The 21,705-nt window shown below is 32.0% G+C and overlaps 1 long non-coding RNA gene across 1 annotated transcript; it reads right to left on the bottom strand.

Annotated features, from left to right (window-relative positions):
• Positions 1 to 2,784: 2,784 nt before the first annotated feature.
• On the bottom strand, positions 2,785 to 20,224 carry LOC123654442. Its single transcript, XR_006743246.1, has 3 exons — positions 20,121 to 20,224; positions 12,832 to 12,835; positions 2,785 to 2,797 (listed from the first exon to the last, which is right to left on the bottom strand). It is a non-coding gene; the product is annotated as an uncharacterized LOC123654442 (long non-coding RNA).
• Positions 20,225 to 21,705: the final 1,481 nt, after the last annotated feature.

The following is a 21,705-nucleotide window of genomic DNA, read 5'->3' as shown; positions in this document are numbered from 1 at the left end:
AACAAGATAAAATTTTGTTTTACCCAAAAAGATCTTTCATCTCCCGTTTTACAAGGAGTTCGCACTTTTATGATATCCTCGATCAGTTGTCCGAATACCGTGGATTTTTTTGTGGGTCCTCGTGCCCCTTCACCACACCTCAAAAAAAAAAAAAGTTAAGAATCAAGTTAAGTCCTGTAAAACCGTTAATTTCGGTTTTTTATTCTCCTATCTGAAGTATGAGGTTCCATTATCCCATTTAAAATAAAGAATATTGTTTTACAAAATACTTTAGACTCTGTTATGTATGACAAACATAATAGGCACGAGAACACAGCGATGATATGTGTGACCGTCAAGTCCGACACAAAATTTGCTTCTAGTATTGCATTACCGTAGAATAATAATAGGCTATTGTATAAAATGTCACTTAATATCTATTTTTATGCAGTCACTTAAGTTAGCAATCACTTATTTCATATCACACCTATCTACGTTCTAAAACGATTAACTTTAATGAAATATCAGTCAGTGGCCTATAAATTAAATTCATTACCGCCTTAAGTAATAATCAAATTAATTTTACAAGAAATCATTATTATTTTTTATAAATACGCCTCACTAAACGGCCCTCGGTCATCGTTCAAATCTTCAAGACGTAGATAATGAGATGATACAAAAATGTGTCAATGAAACATCGTCAAGTTCGATTTGTTATAATCATTAATAAAGTATAGTAATATTTACAAATTATCCACTAAATAGTTCTTTAAAACATTGCGCAAACCACCTTGGAGTTGACAGCTGATTGATATGTAAATAATATTCAAGATGCTGTATTGAGATGTCGTTTAATCAAATTGTTTTTTTACTATACTGTACCGACATCGACGACGAATTGTTTACTGTGGAATTCCTCTTTGGTATAGACTTTTGTTTTTAAGAATAGGTCGGTAAACTGCACACCATAAGTAATGCAAATGCGTTGCGGACCCTAGCCCCCAATCCCCCAGGGGTCTGGTCAACTCACTCAACACTCTTGGGGAACAAACTCTCACCACAACACAGCTTGAGAACAGTATTATTTGACTGTGAACTTCTATGAAGACTGCTGAAACGACTGAAGTACTTCTGTTAATTTGGGTTTATAGAATATTTCTCATCCATAACATGCAGTTACATTACAAAATAATAACTATATAATATATATAACTTGGATAAAATACTAAAAGTATCTGGTAGTTCATAGATGCATTAGGTTATATATATGTAGCGACATTGTTGTGTCTGGTGGGCTAAGGTTGAATATAGTTCATTTAGGCAATTAAAAATAAGGGGGGTAGCTCTACAAACTGAAGTAAGTAGGTATCTGGTGGGTAGTTCTACAAACTAAAGTAAGTAGGTAACTTTTTAATTTGGTGTAAATGCGTACGCAAGGAAGGCGATCGAGACGCAAAACCGGTTTGTTACAAACACTTACAGGATGTTCTGGTGAACTCAAAAAGTACTTGTTATATCTCAATTAAATTTAAACGGGACCCAATGACACGTACCCCTTTTCGATTAAAAAAAATATTGAATTCGATCCACCCAGTCAAAACTTCTGAGGTAACATACATAATAAAAAATACAATTGAATTAAGAACTTCATCCTTTTTTGGAAGTTAGTTAATGAAGCAGATTTTAATGCGAATATATAATCATTCAATCAATACAAACGACTGAACTGAGTAACAAAAACAATCTAATACCTGTATATAACAAAAACAGTTATAACAGAGATGATTCAAATGATGATTTACGGTTAAGTATATCGCAGAAGAAACATTATTATTATTGAAACTATAATTTCAGTTCGCGTGCGTTTCGTTCAAATTTATAATTACAATGCAACAAAAAGCCTACCATCGAGTTAATGACTGCGGTGGCACGTACATTGTATTTGTAATATTTATAAAACAGTTTATCTTTAACCAAAAACGCTATTTTACTTAATCGTTATGTTGCTCCATATTTACGCATATTATTAAAAAAAGATTTTTTTTTAATATCTATCTGTCTATGGCCTTTACATCTATTGCAGATGTTTTAAGCAGTGTAAATCCATGTTGGTTTCACTGCTCTTGAGATTGCGATGGTGCGATGCGAGTGTCCTCTCCACAGATGTTAACTGCTTTGACTGGGTTTGAATTTAGGAAGTGCAGATTTTTCTACTGCCTACACCATGCTGTGTGGCTACGGTATTAAAGAATATAGTCACCCCCCTCTCTTCCCGTGGTTGTCGTAAGAGGCGACTAAGGGATAACATAGTTCCACTACCACCTTGGAAGTTATAAAGCCGACCGATGGCGGGATAACCATCCAACTGCTGGCTTTGAAATACACAGGCCGAAGATGGGCAGCAGCGTCTTCGGTGCGACAAAGCCAGTCCGCGGTCACCAACTCGCCTGCCCAGCGTGGTGACTATGGGCAAAACACGTGAGTTCACGTTATTTTTCTCTGTCTATCTCCAGCAGTAGACTGCAATAGGCTGAAATGATTATGATGATGATGATACACCATCCTCTCGACTATGCCAGCGGGACCCACGGGAACGACAAGTCGCTACGTGTGGAGCTGGTTCGGTTGCGGGAATCCGCTCCGAGTACCTTTAGTCGCCTCTTACGATACCTGGTACTTGAGGGGGGTACTATTCTATTCTGCTGATTCCCCAGGGCTGTTTAATATACACACATGGTAATCTGTTATTAAGTGTTTTGTGTATGTATGTTTGTTGTATGTTTTATTTTAGTAATATACAATTACTGAAGTAAAACTTCTTTATACATACTGGATTTGGGGAGTAAGCTGGTGAATGCGTGACGAGAGCGTTACGAAAAGTGTGATCAGGCGAGGCGACCGGAAATTTAAAAGGGAGATATAAGTTAGTGATGATAGAATGAGAGAGAGTTACGTTTCGTAAGTTTTACTTCAGTCGTGTGGTCTAATTTTTATATATTCTAACTTTTAATATAATAAATAACTTTTAAGAGAATATAACATTCCGAAACAAAATCCTACTAATATTATAAATGCGAATAATTGTGGGGATAGATGCATATATACATATGTATATATGTGCGTATGTTTGTTACCCTTTAACGCAAAAACTACTAAATGGCTTTCAATGAAAGTTGGTACGTTGATAGCTGGAGATCATCACATCATATTCACATCGTGAAATTGCTACGGAATTGAAAGTAACGCGGCTGAAACCGCATGGCGCAGCTAATATCTGAAATATTCTTTTAAAAGTTTCAAGGACGTCTCTGTAACACGACTCTTAAGCTATAAATTTAAAAAAAAAAAACTAAAAAAACAGGTCCAATTGTTATATGATATCACGTCTATAGTCACGTTAACAAATTTTATTTAATAGAAACAATTTAAACGTAAATAAATAAAATAAAACATAGACAAAATAAAAAATAAAACAAAGCACGATTAGCGATCGTCGAATTCGGCATACAATTTCAATTTAAATAAATTGTTTTATAGTCACTTGCTTTAATTATCAATCCAGTCAATAATTCAAACACGGAGCGCGTTGATGTCTTTTGTTTACGAAATAAATTCGCTTATGTTGGGTATCTCTTTAAAATACTTGACGATCGTTGATTTTGGTTCCCGTAGGTAGCTAAGTCAATAAAAAAAAAAATTGCATGGCATCAAAAATAATACCTCAAAAATTCGCTTCAGATTAACCATAATAACGCTAAACGCTAACTTAGCAACGGCTAAGACATTTGTGCAAACCCGTCGAGTAAAACATAGTCAAAATGTATTACTCACAAAATAAATATTGCTTTTTTAATCTATACTAATATTATAAGAAACTGCTGGTCCAATTTGATAAATTTTTCCAGTGTTAGATAGCCTATTTATCGAGGAAGGCTATAGGCTACATATCATCACGCTAAAACCAATAAGAGCGGAGCACTAATGAATAATGTTTCAAAATCGGGGATTTTCTTTTCCCTTTGAGAACTTCCGCTAAGTACGCTGCGTTAAAACGTAGTCACGGGTTAAAGTTAGCGTCAACCCAAAGTAACTTCCACGCGGACGAAGCCGCGGGCAGAAGCTAGTATGATTATAATGTATAACTAATAATTTGAACAACTCTTAAAATATTACTAATGACCTTAAAATATTTTGTCACGTTAATAATAAAGTTTAAGTATATTTCGTAGTATTGAGAAAGTGATTTCTGCAAAATTGATGGATCTCCGTACGCAAGGTCCACCGGTTCGATGTTGAGTAACAACAGAATCATCTTCTGACTCATTACGTTGATATCTTTTCAAAATATATGCAAAGAAATAATGTGTATGATATTGACATTGAACAAAATTATTCCGAAATGTTTGTTAAATTAATTAATATAATGAAAAATACTGCAAATCGAAAATGTGTATGACTTTTTATTATGTGGGTCTTACATATTTAATCATATTGAAATTTTTCTCTGCAAGAGCTCTGGTTGACCTGACTCGCCAGAGGAATACAATATCACTTGAGCAGTATTATTTGACTGTGATCTCCTTCCTGTAAACGTACTTAGACAACTGTCTTCTTTTAAGTTGAGTTTAAAGAATATTTATTTCTCACTAATAACATACAGTTACTTAAATGACAAATAAATAACAATAATTTGTGTAAAATACCAAACAGCCCTCACTAGAACCTTCTTCTGTATACAAGACCACGGCGAACATTTGTATGCCTGATACAAATGCATGCCATGCGCCGGTGTTGTGATCGTTGCGCTAACGTATCGTCAAAATGTTAGCTAATTGATATCCAATCACTCATAAACTCTAAATTGTAACGGTCTGTAGAGGGTCAAGTGCTAGACACCTTTTCTTCTGAATGGTGTCATATCAAGTCACGAAGAACATCCTTGGTGACGACACGTTGGCGCAGCGGTCACAGTACTGACTGTCGCGCTGGCGGTCGCGAATTCGATCTCCGCTCACGACAGATATTTGTATTGGCCATATAGATGTTAGTCGTGGTCTGGGCATTTGTGCATGTGTGTTGTGTATGTTTCCGGACTCATAACACAGGAGAAAATCCTACTGAGGGACGTTGAGTGTGAAGCGTTTATTTACATTTATTTATTGATTTATTTGTATAATCACAAGATTGCTAATCATACGTAAAATCTTTCCACCATCGTCTGTAAAGTGAACTCTTGTAGTTGGAGTCCAAAAAACACACGATACAGACTTAAACACTTAGCCTAATACAAGAAGACCTTAAGATTGATACAATAATTTTCATGTTTCCAAAACTAATTAACGAACATATTTCAAACACGTTTTTATGTCACATGCTCTGATCACTGACGTCATCAGTCGTCAGATAAGAGCTTTTTTTGAAACTAAAATACTTAAAGGTTGCTTTACTACAGGTTGGATGGATATAAGTTTCTCTATCACATTGGATGGAAACAAGTCCCAACGAAAAAGATGTAAATAAGTATATAAACCTGTCAGTTTTGGACTGTGTCCAAGATCTTCTAGGTAGTCTGAGAACTGCTGTAGCTGTCATTTTCAATACTCCGTCTATCTCTGAAGAATTATAATCATAATAAATAAATATATACATAATACCCACACGGTCATCTGTTCCTAAAGTAAGCAACTTAATACTTGTGTTATAGGTAACAGACGACTGGTATAGCTACATTTTTTTTCGATAAACATACTTATAAATAATACATATATAAATAAATATATACAATAAACCCAGACTCGCGGTGGGAATCAAACCCACAACCCCCGGAGCAGAAATTGGGGTTATTACAAACTGCGCCAACGGGCTAGTCATTATAATATAAGTCCATTCAAATTGTGTCAAAATGTATCGCTATTTCTCAAAACCAGAGATAATATTGAAAACGGCTATAAAACACGTGTGATTACGAGCTCGTGGATGTTATATAATTAAAAAATAAATAAATAAGAATTCATCAATTCAAAAATGTATACTATTTTATATTTATTTTGTTTAAATATAATAGTATACATTTTTTAAATATGAAAAAAATATTAGGAATAATGATGAGTTTGACTTTTTAACATTTGAAAAAAGAAGGATCTCGATTCGATTTTTTTTTTATGTATGTTACCTCAGAACTTTTTACTGGGAAGACAAATTTCTATGATTATTTATTAATCAAAAGGTGGTACATGTCATTTGGTCCCATTTAAATTAAATCTAGCTCCGGCAAGTATTAACTTGACTATTTGTTTGTCGAACTACGTTGTATTACTTATCAATGTAATTGAAGACGGTATGTTTCGTTTGCGAACAAACACAATTATCTCATAAAGTTTTCATAGTTAGGTATAGGACTATAGGTATAGGTTTATATCGAAAATATCATTTTAGTGGCTTATGATTCTATTTCTAACAATATAATAAAGAAAAAATAGAGAGAAAAAAATAGACAAGATGAACATCCTTGACTTGACTTATTTCTATGATTTATACGTATATTTGATTGGAATTTAAATTAGCATTTAAAAAACGCTATAGATAGAGCTATAGATTTTTTTTTTGTTTTATTAACATTTTGTACGTATGATAGATTAACAAAAATGTTATTGTAATTCCCTTTATAATCCGTAAAAAACATTTTTAACAAAAAAAAAAACATCTCAATTAACATAAACATATATAATAGACAAAGCCAAATACCGTTTGATCAAGAAAATATACGTTATTATATGTATACTAGCTGACCCCGTAAACGTTGTTTTGCCATATATGTCATTAACCCCCTTAATCCCTCCCCTATAACTTAGGGGTAAGAAAAATAGATGTTGGCTGACTCTCAGACCTACCCGATATGCACACAAAATTTCATAAAAATCGGTTCAGCCGTTTCGGACGAGTATGGTAACGAACATTGTGACACGAGAATTTTATATATAAGAAGAAATATCCTTCTTTATGTAAATCTAAAAAAGTCAATATCAAATTTTATTATACAACTAGCCGACCCGTGCCCACTTCGTTGGGCGCTAATTATTATCTTTGTGATGCAAATATACGGTAAGGTTTTCATCTCGCTCGCATTTTTCCGGCTTGATTTACATCTACTATTATTTTCACTGAATTTTTTGTTCAATAAAAATAAAATATAGCCTATATCACTAATGAATAGTGTAGCTTTCTGTTAGTGAAAGAAGTTTCATGATTTGATCAATATTTGCGAAAATTACCCCCTACAAACGAACAAAGTTAGAAACTTTACCTCTTTATAATATTAGTTTTATATATAAGAAGATATATCCTTCTTGATGTAAATCAAAAAAAGTCAATATCAAATTTTATTATAAAATTCTCAAACAAAAAGACTATTGACAAATCACTACAACACATCGTAATCTTGAACAACGAAATATACAATTTTATTAATCTCTTACAACCAGGATATCCGCAAGACCACCGAAGTGCACAATACCAAAACATTCAACACTTAACAACCACAATTACACTTGATAGCTCTTAACACCAAACCCATAACACCTAAATTCGTAATTAACGTATTAATATGACAAATTATTCATTTATTTCAATGTCAACGGGGATACACAATAGCGAGAAAAATCTTGCGCTAACATGTCTAAAATATTCACACGACTTTCGCCCTTATAACCTCTAATCTAAAACATAAATTAACATGCACATATTAAGAGTGACATCAATTGATCTTCTAAGATAAGAGTAAATATGTCGGAGTGAGCTGAAGAGTGTTATAAGGAAGAAAAACACGGATTCAGCGATATCCGTGTTGAGTAAAAAACAACTTAAAGTTTATAGGAGTAAGTCACATTTTCGAGTGTTTACTTTTAATGAAGTGGTTGTTTTAATTGCGTCATATTGTTAACAAATTTTTTGAAATAAATTAGTGATTTGATTACAAAATTGATTGATGTTTTTTTTTTTATCTCAGTAATTATTTAAATGTAACTTGCTAAAAATGTTTAGCTGAAAGTCAAACTAAGGAATGAGGTTCTAATCATATTTAATACTAAATAAACTTAGTACAATTTTGCTTAAAAGCGGCTTTAAGCCTACTTGAATGAAACAAAGTGTAACATGAGACTAGTTAATGATACGTTGCTATAATAGATTAAGTTTATTAAATAATCTTCAATGTAGTTATTAATGAGTTTATAACTCTTTTTATAAATAATACTCGTTGCATTTGTTTTTATATTTTTGTTTTTTTATTTTATAAAAAAATTAAAATAAAGTTTTTTTAAATTTTTGATATGATATTCAAAAATGTTTAGAATTCCTAATGTGTGGGTAACACAAAAATAAAAATCGTACATATTAAAATAAAGTGTTAATAAAAAACAATAATTAAATATAAACTTTTCAATTGTTAATAATATCGATTGTATCAACAAAATTATCTACAAAAAAAGATGTATAGAAATAGTATTTGCTCGAAAAAAAATCGACTTCAATTACCTCGACAAGTAATACGAAGTAAGTGGACGACAAAATTGTCAAGCAAATACGCGTTATCAAAGATTACTCAAAAATAAGTCATTCGATCTCGATCAAATTTTAATGGGACTGCAAAACGTTTTTATTATCACTAAGGCGACAAATAAGCAAGCAACCCACCAGGAGCATCACAAACGCATTGGTGAGCTATACCCTCGCTGTCAAGTAACAATACACCGCTTCCCCAGGAGATATCTTCCTATAATATTACAGTATTTTAAAGATTAAATTTATTTTCAATTTGCTATCCTCCATGAGTTCTCTTACTTCTAATGAACTTAGGTTAAGCACAATATGACTGTCGTAGCATTAACAGCATTTTTACAACTTCGGTCAAGGCTAAAATAATTTCGTCAAACCAGCTTTGGTTTATAATACTATAATACACGGAATTCGATGATCTGGTCGTATCCGCTCCAATGTATAATTCTTTGTAATAAAAGATTTGTATTAATCTAAAAATATAGATATATCTCATGTAACTAAGATTAGCGGAATTGATTTCTTAATTATTTTTGTTGGTTTTTAATTAAATCTAATTTTTATTTATTTGTGGCAATCTTCATAAGTTTTGGTACTATATTTATTTAAATGGCTTGATAAAAAACTTTTAAGTCTGTACGATTTACGATTTTTACCAATATTTTTAATTCTCTTGATTTAAATGTACAAAACTCATTTAGGATTCCACCTCTAGACTATTATATTGTTTTTACTTACTGTTTTACAACAGTATACTTATAATTCAACTATTTTGTATTACGTGCGTAAAGACGGTAGGTACTGATGCTGATTTTTTAACGGATATACCATCAGTATGTTGACGAGGCTCAAGCAAACGGGAGCGAAAACGAAAGGTAGAGGGCGCTGTACCAGCTACTATACACTTATCTACAGACCCTAAAGGTGGCGTTCAGAAATCAATATATTCTTTTTTTTTTAACTAAATAGTGACGATCAATGACAATGAAGCAAAAACTATCAAATTGTTTTTTATTTAATTTTTACTGATAAGCGATATCCATAACCATAAGAGATTTAAGATTTTTTCTTATTTTCTAACTGAAATATGGTTCGAATGAATTGAATGATCGAAATACGATCTAATAACATTCTAAATTTAAATATTAATTATGATGATTAATTTATAAAAAAAACCAAAGTATTCCCGAGCTGTGCGGTACCAGCCTTTTCCAATCGAACAGACAGATTGGATCTAAAGCCTAATTTTACTTGTACATTATTGGATATTTACGTCCACATATTTAAAAGTCCTTCTCTAAACTTACAGATTTCTCCTTAATTGGAGACGAGATTAATGTTGAAATCTTAATAAGCTGTTAAGAAATCCACATCTTTCTAATCTTGTTTTGTTTGTTCTTTTATTCTTTTGAAATCCATATCAACAATTCGATTTGAGAGAATTTATATATTAATGACGTGATGCAAAAACTTTGTACCCCTTTTTAAGAACATTGCGCGGACGGAGGAGTGTGAAATTTCGTACACTTTATAGTTTATGTAGGAAGGGGTGCAGAATGCTATAATATTGTTTTAAAATTGTGCATAAAAATGCATTAAACCAATAAAAGAAACATTACACACACTACCATGTATTTGATATACACACATACATATACAATAATATACATACATACATATATATTAATTATGGTCGACTTTCGACCGCTGGGCGACCACTAGTAGATAATAATCACGTGCATACGATAGTCTATTATATAATCTTGGATCCTTTGATTATTTAAATGCCAACACAGACTTGACTGTGTGACTCGCTTATATAAAATTATAATTTCGCAGTTTTAAATCAATTTACATGTGTGTATGTATTATTTTTGTATACATGCTGATGTGTTTATTTGTTGTGCTCGTGTTAAGCAGCACAAATGTGGTTAATAGATTCTTAATTTAAATTTTTGTTATATTCGTGTGTAATTTTGATATTTATATTGTTAATTCGTTTAGTTATTCCAACCGCTCCATGAGTTGTATTAAGATTTTTTTACTACCTAAGGTGTGTAGTGTATCCTCACCAATATCGACAGTTCCTAAGATTATTGTAAGTTAACAAAGTATCTCCTCTTCGATATAATATTTTATTACTTGCAAAAATGTATATCTAAATAACTCAATTAAAACGCTTAAATAAATAAACAAACGCTTCACACTTAACAGTAGGATTTTCTCCTGTGTAGTGGGTCTGGAACCCCATCCGGAAACACACAATACACGCACAAACACCCAGACAACGACAAACATCTATATGGCCAATACAAATATCTGTCGTGAGCGAGGATCGAGCCCGCGACCGCCAGCGCAACAGTCAGTACTGTGACCGCTGCGCCAACGTCATTTCATCAGATATTTTTATTCGCAATCCATAAAACCCTAAAGTTCTAGTGTCTTGAGATAAAATAAGCCCTGCTAGGTTGTATTGTGTTGTGTGTTCGTGCTGATAAATCATATCAGTAACTTATAAGCTATAGTCAGCAACCGAGAAAACAGGTCATACCGTTTCAAATCACAAATAGAAACAAAGACAAAGCTAATTATTAATATCACGGTGACTCACAGAAATATAAATTTCATGCTTATTATGATGATTAAAATGAGAAATACAGATATAATTATCGTTCTTGTTAAATACGTATGTTTATAAAGATGTTATGGGAATGAAAATCATTAAAACAGATCTCCGCTGAAGGCTATTTCGAAACGTAGGCATCATGTTGGCATTCTTAGGTACTTTGTGAGATCTAGGATTGACATTAACAGCTTCCATATATAGTATTAATAACGCATTCACAGTTCTGTTAATGCTTTTGCTCAATAATAAATATAAATTAATTTAATAATAATACAACAAAGTATTTCTTTAAATAAAATATCAAAGTATTGAATAATAATCTAAAATCTATACTAATATTATATAGACGAAAGATTTGATTGTTTGTTCGTTTGCATTGAATAATAATTTCCAGTTTTCTTATGTATACATACACTTACCTACACTCATACACGCACACAGATATACACACAAACTTACACATATAAATTTATATAATTTTTTATCCATTTCTACAAGTATACTTATCCCTTACCGACAAGTTAGTGTACTTCTTATGTACATTATAAAAATATTTGCGCTGTAAGCGCAAACAATATCAAAACCTCTTAAACAATCAGTGTTCTTCTACTATATTATGCATGTATAATACATATAAACCTTCCTCTGGAGTCACTCTATTTACTAAAGGAAACCGCATCAAAATCCGTTGGGTAGTTTTAAATATCTAACATACAGACATCTGGAAGCGACTTCTTTTTATACTATGTAATGATTAAGATCACCGGATTGGCATTGAGATGTCCAGCATCCAAACAAAACCAGTGAACAAGCATCTTTTCAAACTTAATATTACCGTCATAGATGCGGATGGCAAGACCACAGTGCCTCTTGAATATTAACTGCGTGGTTAACTCACGTACGTAAGTGATGAAATAATTAAAAATACAATTACGATTAAAAGCAAATTAATCTAGGGGATATAATTGGATTTTTATTTCTGTTAACCATTTAAGTGTTTACAACCTACAGTTACCTTAGAAAACGAATGTAGAATAATCTTAATATATATAAATCTCGTGTCACAATGTTTGTCCTCAATGGACTCCTAAACTACTTAACCGATTTTAGTCAAATTTGCACACCGTGTGCAGTTTGATCCAACTTAAAAGATAGGCTATATGTTATTTTGATATATTATGTTATTATTATATTTCAGAAAAAAATAAGGTGATACGAAGTTCGCCAGGTCAGCTAGTATGTTTATATAATTTTAATTTGATTGTATTAATCCTTACATCGTATGTGTGTGAAGTAGTTAAAATCTAAATTGGTTGTATTTTGTGGAAAATGCTTATTAATAATAATAATAATTTATGGACTGACTTAAAAAAAATATTTTACTTAAGAGTAAAAAGATTCTTCACAAAGAAAAGTGCAATATCTAAATCCTTATAAAAAAACCTGATCTACAAAAATTTATAGTTAGTTAACGAGTCAGTTACAAAACTGATAAATCATCATCATAACGAGATTTTATATTGAGAAATGAAACCTTAATCTTTTCAAATAAAAAAAACTAGGTACTCACATGATGGTAAGTGATTACCGTAGCTTATGAACGCCTGCAACACCAGAAGCATCGCAAACGCGTTGCCGACCCTATCCCAATATTCCCCAGGAGCACTGGTCACTTTACTTACCAACAGGAATACAACACTGCTTGAAAACGTTGTTATTTATCTGTGATCTTCTGTAAGGTACTTCCCCAGTCAAACTGCTCCAAACTTTGACCAGAATATTTCCAGCTGTACCCACCTCAGTTAAATAAGTTATCTAATAATTTCATTTCGTTACAATGTAGTAAAATCATAATTATTTCTTCATAAAAAAAAATTGGACATAAGATTTTCCCGATGAATCTGAGACATTCTGACTCGACCTTCTCGAATTAAGTAATTTACGATCTCTTTGTGGGCTTTGAAAGTGTCAAAGGTCAATTTGCGGCTGCTGACAGTTGAGATTTTACTAGGATATAGTCGCTACAAATCATCTTGTCAACTTGTACTAAGTGCGTCAAACTTGTATATGTATGTATACGTATAGATATAGTATCATTGTGTGTGTAACCACAGGTATATATGAGAGTATTTTTGGTGTAACAATGTAAATGAACGCATGTCTTCTAGTTTTCAAAAAAAAAATGTAATTTATATTTTTATTAATTGTATGTGAACATTGAAGTGATAAGTCCCCGTGACACTTGGATTCCCTTCCTTGCTAGCTGTAGCCTAGATTGGATGATAACATTCAATGAGCATTTTCTATGTATTATTTTGTCTTTTTTTCTGTATCTATCGGTTTCACTTCCTCTATCAAAGATAGATGTGATTGATATTTCAAAAGACCTTACAATTAAAGCTTACAAAAAGTTTTCACTGTACCTTCACCATCCCACATGACATTGGCGAAATAATATGTGTCAATTTGATAAGTACAACTTAAAGCGAAGAATGGAAATGAACCTTCAGTCTACGAGAGTAAAATATATTTTAAGTTAAACCTTTGAGATATGTTTACTGAAATAAGTAAAGCGGAGACGCAGCAAATTACTTATTGAATATTCAAAGATTTTATCGCAATAAGTTTAATAATTCATGTAAATAAACAAACTGGATTGTCACTTGAATGCAATTAGACAATATTTTATTAGCATATGCTTATACATAATTTATAGCCTTTTCGCGTTAAGAAAATAGTGACTCACCACTGTTAATTAGCACAACTGTTGTCCAATCAAATCGTAGTAAATTAGAATGATTGTCTAAATTGCTTTCATTATAAATAAATGAAATCGTGTGAAAATAAAATCGTGAAATTAATTTAGTTTCACAGATGTATAATGTTTGTAATGTTTGTTAATTAATTCACATAAAAAGGTATATAAATAGGATGTTAGTACAATTATCAAGAGATATAAGAATACATAATCATCATCATCATCATTTCAGCCTATTACAGTCTACTGCTGGACATAGGCCTCCACAAGTTCGTGCCAAAAAATGGCGTAATCTCATGTGCTTTGCCCATAGTCACCACAGTGGGCAGGCGGGTTGGTGAAGAAAACATAAGTATTAACTATTTGTAACATAACGCCTTTATAGAATAAAAAAAGTACGTGCGTACAAAGTACACACGTCAGAAGTGAAACTTCTTTGGCAAACTAATTTTTAAGTCTCGTTCATATTTATACAAATATAAAGCTTTAGATTTCCGTTCCAGCGCCATCGACAAAAACGTTGCCGTTTCATGAAAACGTTGCCGTTTCATCCGTAAAAAAATTACCCTCATGCTCCTAAAGAACTTTCACTTCAAAAAAAAGTATCATAGCAAAGCCTATTGATTGGGAAAACCCTATTAAAATAAGCATACACCATACGAACATAATAAACGAGGCCAAGTTCAGTTACATAAAAAAAATCAATTTACTCGGTTGTCCTGTCGTCGGCGTCTTTAATTCCGTCAACTTGCATTGAGTAACTCCGCTGGGCCAACTGACCATTTATGGCACATGACATCGTTGTCTCTTATTCACTGCGTTTTACAGAATTACTGATACTTTACCGTGTATTATACTTTTGTGGATATCTTAAAGTATTTTAAAGTTTTTATATAAAAAGGGTGATGAATTTTTTTTGGTAGATGTTAAGAATAGATAGAAGATAATGAGAAATTGTTATGTTAAGTTTCAAAGCACATGGAAGAATTTTCCAGATCATAAGTAAAATATGGATGAGGGTTTTGCTTTGTACGAATCTCTACTACAAAACCTTCCATGTTTCTCCTATGAAGAAGGAGAAAATAGAAGAAGAGGGAAATTTCTAAACTTTTATTGTAAAGCAAAAAAGAAAAATACAGTATTTATAACTCTTTATCATGACTGTGCTGTGTGGCTACGGCACTAAAGAATTTAGCCACCCCCTCTCTTCCCGTGGGTGTCGTAAGAGGCGACTAAGGGATAACAAGGTTCCACAACCACCTTGGAACTTAAGAAGCCGATCGATCGCGGGATAACCATCCAACTGCTGGCTTTGAAATACACAGGCCGAATTCGGGCAGCAGCGTCTTCGGTGTGACAAAGCCAGTACTGCGGTCACCAACCCGCCTGCCCAGCGTGGTGACTATGGGCAAAACACATGAGTTCACGTTATTTTTGGCGCGAACTTGTGGAGGCCTAAGTCCAGCAGTGGACTGCATAGGTTGTAATGAATGAAAAAAATCATGAATTAATTTTCATAAACAATATATTTGGTAGCATTACTCTGTGATAGAATTTTAATTTAAAAATTAAAATTTACTTAGATGCGTAAATCGCAGATCAGTTATATTAAGCCAAATAAAAAAAATGTTAAATAAAATTAATGTTCAAAGACTAAATATGTAATCAAGCCAATGAGGTATTATTTAGTTAGAACGCTTGAATCGATGGCGAACAGCTGTTCTAATCCAAACTAAAAAGTTAGAGTTTTCAAGTCAAATATCATCGCAACATCGTTAAAAACTTAGAATATTCCAGAAGAAATCCTAAAACTTGTGCGAACATATTAACCAACCATTAGTGGATCTACCAAATTAAACTTATCCCTTCATAAAAGAAGCCTACAACATTACGTATTTATTGACACATGTAACTTGTCTGACCACTAATATAATACGAATAAAACAAAGATCTTTTTATCATTTACGAAGCCAGACCGTAATTTAACATGACATAATACTTGACACCGATATTTGGTGGGTCTTACGATAACGGCTACGCTTAAGGCGACGTGAGCTAAAGTCAATTGTAGTACATTTCGCAAAGAAGATCGATGGATTATAAATCGTAAGTTTTAATGGCTGAGTCTATTGTTAAATTAATGAATACTAGTTGCTTTATGTGGTTTTACCCACTCTTTTTTTTAAAACTTACTTATATAATTTGAAATGTAACTACGAATTTTCTTGCTGATTCTTCTCTGCAGAATCTACTTTCCGGATTACCGATCACAGCAAAATAATACTGTTTTCAAGCAGTGTTATGTTCTTGTTGGTGAGTAAGGTGACCAGAGCTCCTGGGAGGATTGGGGATTGGATCGGCAACGCGCTTGCGATGCTTTTGGTGTTGCAGGTGTCTATAAGCTATGGTAATCTCTTACCATCAGGTGAGCCGTACGCTTGTTTGCCGACCTAGTGATATAAAAAAAAAAGAATTGATAGTAGCTTCGTTTCAACTATAATTATTTTATAGATAATTATTTATTTATTATATATTTAATTAATTTAAAAAAATGGTATGTGTACTTGTACGCGCGTAAGAAGTTATACTTCATCGGCTAGCTAACTTCACGTTGCTAACTTCTTCTTCGTTGACTAGCTAACTTCAGGGTGTCGTTATTTTTTCGTGATTATGTGCGCGCGCATCGTAAAAATTTATTCTCGTCCGTTTTCCCTGACGCGCTTAAAGAAGTATAACTTTAAAAAAAAATGTAAATAAAATTTGTAATATAATTATTGAAAAGTGCTTTTGAAGCTTACGTGAATAAAGAAAAATTTAATTTTGATCAGTCAACGTATCTATATATATTGTCGTGTCATGTATATATTGTTGTGTCATGTATATATTGTTGTGTCAGAATCTTTTATCGATTATCGATTATTTTTAAGCGGTTACTAAAATTAGCATTGCCCCGTTGCCGTCACTACTCTCAATCCCCTCAGGAGTTCCGGCTACCTTACGACATAAATACAACACTGCTTGAAAACTGTTTTATATAGCTGTGATCTTAGCTTTCTTATTTTAACTAAGCTTTATTATTATGTATCATGATTTATAATATGCTTGTTATATATATATTTAGTAACAACTAATCTTGATCCTTATCTGCAACTCTCCCAAGATCATTTTCTCAAAGTATCATTTATCAACCTTTACTAAAAACGATTGTCATTTTCAAATTCTACTGATGGTCGAATATATAATATCTACCTATATTCATATATAGAATTGTTAAGGGTAAATCACAAAAAGAAAAAATTTAATAGTGGCACTTATCAACCCTATAAGGTTTGATAGTGCTAAAAATTATCGTAAATATTGATATCATGCCATTAATAAATTAAAGGTGAACCATTATTTCTTTAATGACAGTTAATTCCTTGATACTGCTTCGTCGGACTTTTATTGTTAAATAAAAAGAAAAATAATATAATGATGACCCGTAAAGTACAATCTTTGTGAAAAGGTCACGTTTTATTAATAGTTTTATTATATTTGAGGTCATTACATGATTTCTAACACACATATTTAAATTTGACCTGTTCGAAGAGGTCACGAGGACGACTTAACTAGAAAAAATATTTTTTTAAATCTAAATTAACAAGAAATTACTAATATTTTTTTAAAAGATAATTTAAATAATTTAGTCGATATTCATACAGATGCGTTTAACATATATTTTAATATCATTGACATTTAATATCAAAACAAAAAAAATACGTTCCAATTTATATATATATATTCTTTGTATTGAATTTCCTTTAAAACCTATGTGAGCACAGTGGTGTGAGCCTGGTAGTTACATATTAAAAATCAATTGTCTACGAAATCATAATATTAAGATATTTAGGAGTAGATTTTTATCTAAAACAGAGTACAAATACCTAAAATTCCGTTTATGTTAATGTAATTCCCTGGAGGAGTCACTTATCGTTTTGAGTTGCGCTAAATAACTACACATACTCTGGTTTATCCGTTACAACACATAGGTACTATTTTAAACATGAAAAATATTTGTTTAATTTATAAGTATATTGGTACTTTTTGTGACTTTAATTAGTGAAGACTTTTTTTTTTTTTAATTAAGATAGGTTTACGTTTGCCCACTGTTTCACCAACGCAATCTAAGATAGAACACGCTTTACCTAGAAGTAACCTATTCACTCGCGGCTTAAGGATCCCCAGATTGTAAGATTGATTAATGATTAATAAATGACGACGCGACGACGCACATGACAAACATTTGTATTGGCCATACAGATGCTAGTCGTGTTCTGGGCGTTTGTGATTGTGTATTGTATTTGTTTCACACAGGAGAGAGAGACTTGAGACAGGAGAATATCTCGACTCTATTTTATTTCTAACTTTTATATATATTAAACTGGCTGACCCTGCGAGCATCATACCGTCAGATTTTTTTTCGCAAACATTATGTTTTTTTTACCGTTCCAAAAAAGGAGGAGGTTCTCAATTCGATTGTATTTTTTTAAATGTTACCTCAGAACTTTTGACTGGGTAGACCGATTTTGATAAAAAAAAAATTATTTATTTAAATTTATTTGAGATCTAACCACTCCTTTAGACTTATATCTAATAACTAGCTGTGCCTGCGACTTCGTCCACGTGGAATTTAACAAAAAAGTTATTGTTCAGTTCGCAGAGCCATAAAGTAAATAAATTTGTAAAATAAAAGTAGCCTAAGTTACTCCTTGTTACATCAGCTATTTTCCAGTGAAAGTACCGTCAAAATCGGCCCGGCCGTTTCAGATAATAGCCGGAACAAACGGACAAACAGACAGTCAAAAATTGTAAAAATTGCTATTTTGGTATATGTAACGTGTATACATCCATATGCATTTAGTAAAAAGCTGTTATTTTAATAACAAACAGACACTCCAATTTTATTTATTTATATGTATAGTATAAGATTTGTTGATTCTATACCTTTACTATTACACAAAAATATGACAAAATATTTCGCTAACGAAAACTCAAGCTATGTCCAAAGTAAGACATACCTATTTACACAACCGAGTGCTATGAAACAAGTCAACAATACATAACCTAATTCGCTGATAACAGACAAACACAAGTACAGACTATTTCTATGACAAACGGTTATCTAATACGCTTTTCATTCATTCACAGCATCGTACTGGTTAAGTTGAAATTCCGTGAAACGTCTGTTTACGTAAACGACGTCACTTCGAGGTCAGGTTCATACGGTCTATGTTGAATAATATTAGTATTGTCAATATTCTACATACATAATATTATAGTTACTTTTTTATATACACACTTTTCTAATGTGACAATAGGAGAAGCAACCGCGAAAGATGGTTGTATTTGTAAAAATGAACTGCATTGCACGACCACGAGCCTTATGTGGAACGAAAAGACGTTGCAGTCGTTGCGGTCGCTTAGTGGAACGCGCCAATAGTTAGAAACTGATAGATTCCTATATTTAATTAGAACCATAGCCTTCTTCTATTTACAGCTTTAGTGATAAAATATTAATTTATGTAATGGAATTGGTATTTTTGTATGAATATTTCCTCTTTGACTACAAAGTAACGGTTTTGCTAATTAATAATAATAAATATACATTTATATACAATTTATGAATCTTTACGAAATAATTATTACAAATGAGATAAACAAAAAACAACATGTTGTGTGACCTTTTTGTCTTCAACCTTTGAGAGATTGCAAAGTTTTTATATAACACTAACTGTGCCCGCGACTTCATCCGCGTGGAATAAAAAAGTTATTGTTCAGTTTGAAGAGTTATAAAATGAATTTCGTAAACTAAAAGTAGCCTAAATTACTCCTTACTACGTCAGCTATCTGTCAGTGAAAGTTTCGTCAAAATCGCTCCAACCGTTTCAAAGATTAGCCGGAACAAACAGACAGACAGACAGACATAAAATAAAAAGTAAAAAATATTATTTTGGTATATACCAAAATAACAAATATTTAGTTATAAACGGTTATTTTAATATTAAAAACAGACACTCCAATTTTATATATTTGTGTAGATAAATGATATAGACAACAGAATGATTTATGTTTTATAAGATAACATACCCAAATGTGCTTTAATTGTTAAGATATTTATTAGTTTTTAGCTCTGTTTTGTCAGTGACTTTGCTGCATGCTGCAAACTGCATGTTTTACTTGTGGAGTAAGCTCGTGAATACGTGACGAAAGCGTTACGAACAGTGTGATCGGGCGAGGCGAACGGCAGTTGAGAGGGAGGTATAAGTTAGTAAAGATAGAAAGAGATCGTTACTTGTGGTAGGGAACATATCCGCTAACTCGCAGTGGAGCAGCGTGGTGGATTAAGCTCGAATCGTTCTCCTACATGTAGAAAGAGGCCTATATAGCTGTGGCTTTACAGGCTCAATCGTGAATCGTGAGTTTGTTGTGCATTTTATTTAACAATTTCAAACCTCTGTTAATAACTATATTTCTAAATAATTAACCTCCGAAACCTCTAATAAATTTTGTCATAACATTTCAGCCCTAACGGTCTTACTTATAAACGTTTCTTAATATTTAATCAATTGCTTAACAACGGATTAGCAAAAACCTCACTTATAAACACTATTTAGCGTTAAGAAGTCGTTAAGTAGGGTTTAAATAGCCGTCAAAATTAAACACTGCCGAGACATAGTTTAACTCTCGCTAAGCGGCAAGATGGCGGATTTCACATACATCAGCTGTTCTATTGTGACGTCTGATCTACTTAATTGTGTTTGTTTGTTAGAAAAAAATATTATATTTGTGCTTAAAGCATGGATGGATTGGAAGATCTTTGTGATTTCCAAAATGACGTAGCTGATATAAGCTAGATAGATGTAGCTGATTTTGATGAGAAGAAAATTATAAAAAATGTTATTTTGGTATATGTACCGTGTATGCATACATATGAATAAAAAAGCGGTTACTTTATTATTACAAACAGCCACACCAATTTTATTTAGTTGTATAGATGACAATTTAATTAGAATACAATAATCACAATAAAACTCGTTCATTTTCTTTTAATTTTCTTAATTTAATTTTCCAATTATTTTAATATTACAAACAGATACTCCAATCTTATTTATTTGTATAGATGAAAATTTAATTAGAATACAATAATCACACTAAAACTCAGTAAAATGTTTACGATAAAACTCATTCATTTTTTTTAAATTTTAATAAATTAAATAAAAATGTTGAAAATTAAATAAGTACTACTATTAAAAATGAAAGATAAAAAATTATTAAGATAGAAATTCCCGCTATAAAATATACCTACTAAATGAGCGTTATCTGTCAAATTCACGACACTCGGACATTGTCATAGATGATATAATATGGAAAAAATAGAACTTTTAACAATTTCGTTCATTCAATTTCTTTATCTAATCGATTATTTTAGGTATAATCTGTGCCAGCCATCTATGTATCGTTCTTTGTTCGTTTCATAACTAAGTAACAGCTAATCAACGTTTATAAGTAAACAAAAGTTAAACCTGGATTTATAGTTTAAGAGCGGTTTAACTAAGCGGTGGCTAAGTATTGCTTAGCGAGATTTTTATAAGTAAGACCGTAAGAGTTTATTATTACTTTTTCATTAATCAATACATCAGTTATAACCAAACAAAAAATAAATAGCAACAGACGGATAAATACATTCACATCAGTAAAACAAACTAATGTATCATAAACCATGTAACATTAGGCTTCAACCTTTTCATTG

The sequence above is a fragment of the Melitaea cinxia genome, chromosome 6 (assembly GCF_905220565.1).
Source record: "Melitaea cinxia chromosome 6, ilMelCinx1.1, whole genome shotgun sequence".
NCBI classification, from domain to species: Eukaryota; Metazoa; Arthropoda; class Insecta; order Lepidoptera; family Nymphalidae; genus Melitaea; species Melitaea cinxia.
This window is presented reverse-complemented; position numbering and strand designations above follow the sequence as displayed.